Source organism: Palaemon carinicauda, chromosome 5 (assembly GCF_036898095.1).
Source record: "Palaemon carinicauda isolate YSFRI2023 chromosome 5, ASM3689809v2, whole genome shotgun sequence".
NCBI classification, from domain to species: Eukaryota; Metazoa; Arthropoda; class Malacostraca; order Decapoda; family Palaemonidae; genus Palaemon; species Palaemon carinicauda.
Window position 1 is genome coordinate 82750440 of NC_090729.1, and position 5495 is coordinate 82755934.

Below are 5495 nucleotides of genomic sequence, written 5' to 3' on the forward strand. Positions count from 1 at the left end.
TTTCCCGGTCGACTAGACCTAGAGACCTAAGATGTTACCGTTATACATCTTTTCAACTAACCATAAACCATGTAAGAGTCCTACTAGACCAGGGAAGAGTCCTACTAGACTCTGAAAAAGTCTCTAAGAGTACATATACCTATGTATGAATACCAGGCAAGCTAATATAGTGGTCTCACCCTATATTAAGTAAAGCATAGTTTGTAAAGAGCCACTGCGTCAATATGAAATATAGACCAGTTCTCCGCACAATACATGTATTGGACAAAGGTTTATATCCGCATAGGAGGAAACTTGTAAAACCGCCACCGTCCCCTTCTGGGACGGAGTCCTCCCGTTAAGGGAAAGCATAAACCAATGCAACATAGCTTGCATAAAGGAACAATTCTATTAGAATTATCCCAGATAAAGTACATAGAATGAATGCTCAATTATACCAATAAATTGACACAGGTGAAGGAGATGCAAGGTTCTCAAGAACAAGTTTATTGACAGACAATAAATAGACAGGTTAACAACAATTATATATATATATATATATATATATATATATATATATATATATATATATATATATATATATATATATATATATATATATATATATATATATATATATATATATATATATATATATATATATATATATATATATATATATATATATATATATATGTATATATATAAGAAGAGGATAACCCAAAACTTTAAGCATAAGTATGATAGTAAACAGAACTTGTTTATCTGAAAGAAAAAACATTATTGCCAGTTTTAAGATACCGAGGTATCAAAGTCATAAAAGTCTGTATTACAAATCAATCACATTAGCGTTAGAAACGCTCGGCACACATGTCTGCACTTATGCTAGGTTCACCTTTGGAAATGGAACAGTCTACGTGGGCAACTCAGTGCCCTCACTTAGTTTGTAGTACAGTATGTAACTACACACTCACCCCGGAATTAATCGTCCCAATTAAAACCACTGTTCCTCGCAGAGTTAAACCGTAGGGTTAACGACGCGACCCACTGCTACCACAGATCTCTTTAGTTCCTCTACTTGCTTCGCATAGTGGCGAAAGAACACTCTGGAAGACTTCCAGCCATTGTATGAACGGAGATGTTCAAAATCCATACAATTAAAGAAATTTAAGGATGAGGCAACTTTCCTCGGATCGTGACCTGCGGTTGTACTGTCAGGATCCGCTCTGCGAATAAAATATGTGATTTTCGCTCTGAGTTGATTCAGAGATAAATTTGAGCCTGATGTTTCTCCCCTGAATAGTTGACCACCCTTGAAGTCTGAAGTTCTATGAAGATAGACCTTTAGGCATTCTACTGGACATAGAGATGCATCTTCTTTCAGAGGGCAGATTCTCCAGAGACCCCACCTGTTGGTGGGTAACTCATTTTTGGCGAGAAACGTAGGATCCGGAAACAGGTTCAGTTCTCCCCCATCTAGGAACTGAACACGACCTGCCTCTCTCGAGAGGGCTAAAATCTCACTAACCCTGGCCCCGGACACGAGTGCAAATAGGAAAATAACTTTTTGTGTCAAATCCTTTAATGCACACTCCTCATTGCTCAACATAGAAGTGAAATGAAGAAATTTGTCTAAAGACCATGAAATGGGCTTTGGAGGTGCTGAAGGTCTGAGCCTAGCGCAGGCTTTCGGAACTTTATTAAAGATCTCGTTACCGAGGTCGACCTGGAAGGCATATAGGATGGCTCTTGTCAAAGCAGACTTACACGCCGAAATTGTGTTAGCTGCCAGCCCTTGACCATGGAGCTGGATGAAGAAAGATAAGCAGAAGTCAGTCGAGATCTCCTGCGGATTCTTCGCCTTGACAAAGGCCACCCATTTTATCCAAGATGACTCATATTGCCTTCTAGTAGATTTGCACTTATATTCCGATAGGAAGTCAATGCTGGCTTTCGAAATCCCGAAACGCTTTTTCATCGCTAGGGAGAGAAAATCATGAGCTGCAGGGTCCGGGTTTTCTGTAATGAAGCGCAGACAGTCGACTTCTGGACTCGCTGGGTCCGAACTGGATCTGGTAGCGGTACAAACTTCAACCGTAGTTCCAATGCCAGGGGGAACCACACGCTGTTCGGCCACTTGTGGGCCACTATTGCCGCTACCCCCTTGAAGGATCTCAGTTTGTAGAGGACCCTCAACAGAAGGTTGTGAGGAGGGAACAGATAAATCCTGGACCATCTGTTCCAGTCGAGGGACATCGCGTCCACTGCTTCCGCTAAGGGGTCCTCGTACGGGGACACGTACAGGGGCAACTTCTTGTTGTCTTTCGTCGCAAAGAGATCTATCTGCAGTTCTTGGACTTGATTCAGAATGAAGGAGAATGATCCTGCGTCAAAGGACCATTCCGACTCTATCGGTGTGAACCTGGATAGAGCGTCCGCTGTCACATTGCGGACTCCTTGAAGGTGAACTGCCGACAGGTACCACTTCTTCTTTTCCGCCAATCGGAAGATGGCCAACATCACCTGGTTGAGAGGTGGTGACCTCGATCCTTGTCGATTCAAGTATCTCACAACTACCTCTCTGTCCATTACCAACCTTATGTGGATCGAGTGACGCGGGGAGACTTTCTTTAAGGTAAGGAGCACTGCCATAGCTTCTAGAAAGTTTATGTGAAAGGTCTTGAATAGCTTGGACCAAGTCCCCTGGACTTTTTTCCGATGAGAGTGACCTCCCCATCCCTCCTTCGAGGCGTCTGAGTGAATCGTCACCGACGGGGGAGGTGGCTGAAGAAGAACCGACTTCTTTAGATGTCTGGCTTGGGACCAAGGCCTGAGAAGAGTACGTAGCCGAAGCGGAACTGGTCTTCTCAGATCTCTTCGCGCGTTTGATGCATAACTTCTCCAAACTCCGGTTGCATCCTTTAGCTGTGCTCTTAGCACTGGGTCTGTCACCGAAGCAAACTGGAGAGAACCCAGTACCCTCTCCTGTTCGCGTCTTGATATCCTTTCGGAATCTAGAAGTCTCTTGACAGAACCCGCTATCTCCTTCCTTTTCTTTGCCGGGATGGAGAAACGGTGTGACATTAGGTCCCAGTGGATTCCCAGCCACTGGAACTTTTGAGATGGAAAAAGTCGAGACTTTTTTCTGTTGATCTTGAAGCCTAGATACTCTAGGAACTGGATAACTTGACTGGAAGCTTGCAAGCATTCTGTCTCGGATGCTGCCCACACCAGCCAGTCGTCCAGGTAGGCTACTACCTGAATTCCCTTTAGGCGTAATTGTTTATGAGCTACGCTAGCAAGCTTCGTGAAGATCCTTGGGGCTATATTTAGCCCGAATGGCATGGCTCTGAAGGCGTATAATCTTCGTTGTAGCTTGAACCCTAGGTAGGGGGAGAGTCGACGGTTGATTGGTACGTGCCAATAGGCGTCTGACAAGTCTATGGAGACGGAATATGCCCTCTTGGGCAGTAAGGTCCTTATGTGTTTCAGTGTTAGCATCTTGAACTTGCAATTCACTATGAACTTGTTGAGTGGCGACAAGTCCAGAATGACTCTGAGCTTTTCCGAGTCTTTCTTGGGAACACAAAACAGCCTCCCTTGGAATTTGATGGACTTCACCCTTCGGATCAATTTTTTCTCCAACAGTTCTTGAACGTACTCCTCCAGAACGGGGGTCGAGTGTTGGAAAAACCGAGGGCACGGGGGTGGAGTGCTGTACCAGCTCCAGCCCAGTCCGTTCTTGAGTAGGCTGTGGGCCTAGGGATCGAAGGTCCACCGATCCCGAAAATTCTGAAGTCTCCCTCCTACCGGCATCATCTCACTTGGACTGCCGTACTGAGGTCTTGCCTCGCTGACCGTGACCACCCCTGAATCCCCTTCCCCTTGAGGGGCGCCTAGACGAGCCTCTGGCTGGTCCTCTAGGCTTTGCTCGAAAGGAAGTAGACTGCCCTTCAAACGTTGGGGTGAATGCCGTGGACTGTGTCGGCACGGCCTGGGGTACCCACTAGAATGTGGTCGGGGTTTGTGCCACCATCTGGGGCACTGAAGGCAATGGCAATTGCAGTTGCTGTTGCTGTCTAAGAGGCTTGGCTGGCCGAGACGGTAGCCTAGTCCTCATAGTCTTCCTCTTTGGTTGAGGACCCTCATCCGGGGAAGACTTTCTTTTGATAGCCAGGCCCCACTTCTGGAGAAGGTTTTTATTCTCCGTGGCAGCCTTATCAACAACTTCTTTGACCAATTTGGTGAGGAAAAGGTCTTTTCCCCAAATGTTGGAGGAGATTAGTTTCCTTGGCTCGTGCCTCACCATAGCCGAGGTGAACACGAACTCCCTACAAGCTCTCCTCGCCCTGACGAAGCTATAAAGATCCTTCGTCACTGTGGCCAGATGAGTCTTGGCCACTACCATGAACATTTCATGGACCTTGGGGTCACTTGCCATCGTCTCAAGAGTAGTCTGAAGAGACATTGAGGCAGCCAGTCTTTCTTTTGTCTCGAGCTCTCTCCGCAAAAAAAAAGTCAGACAGCTTAGGGAGGTCCTCGTCGAACTGACGTCCGGCAATATCAGCCTCCAACTTCCCAACTGAGAAGGTAAGATGGACATCCTTCCAGTCTTTGTGGTCCATAGGCAGGGCCAGCGACAAGGGTTTACACTCCTGCAGGGAGGGACAAGGCTTGCCGGCCTCTACTGCTTTTAGTACAGCCGCAAACCCTTTCTGTAAAAAGGGGAAGGCTCTAGCAGGAGAGGACACGAAGGAAGGGAGCTTCTTACTCAATACAGCTACCTTTGAGTTCGTGAAGCCCCTCTCTTTCATCGAGGATGAAAGCAAAGCTTGAGCCTTAGCATGGTCCATCACTATGACCTCCTTCGGCTCTGTCTCCTCCTTTGAAGCTGGTTCCTTCCTCAGCCGGACATAACAGTCCGGATATGACCACTTGCTGGGCCAGAATTCCACCTCCTCTAGGGGAACTGAACCCAACTTATCCGAGATGACGATCTTTCCAGTCGTCATCGGCATGTGCTCAGCATACCTCCACGGGTTAGCATCTGAGCACAAGGAAGGTCTTTCACATTGAGCCTTTTCTGGGGCCCATGTGATGCTGCAAGCCTCTGCATCTGCAGTTCCATTGCAGCCGCCTTCTCCTGATTCTCCTTCTGCATTTGTTGGATCATTCCAACAATGGAGGAGAGGGCCTGTCCCAGCTCTACTGGGAGAGCGGACGATGTTGAGGGAATAGGCTCCGGGATCTGAACCGGAGTATCCGACACCTTGTCGACCTCTTCCTCTACAATGTCTGGGGCTTGAACTTCATCCTGGGCTCCCGCCAGGAGGTCTTCCTCCAGACGCTCGTCCACGTCAGACATCCTGTCATCCAACTGGATGTCTTGCAAAGCGACCGCGACTTCAGCATCCACCTGGATCTGAACTTGGGGGATCTCCTCTTGAGGCTGGGGAATCACTGCATCAGCTGATGCCCTAGGGAAAAGATACGCCCTCATCTTCTCACTTGGAAGA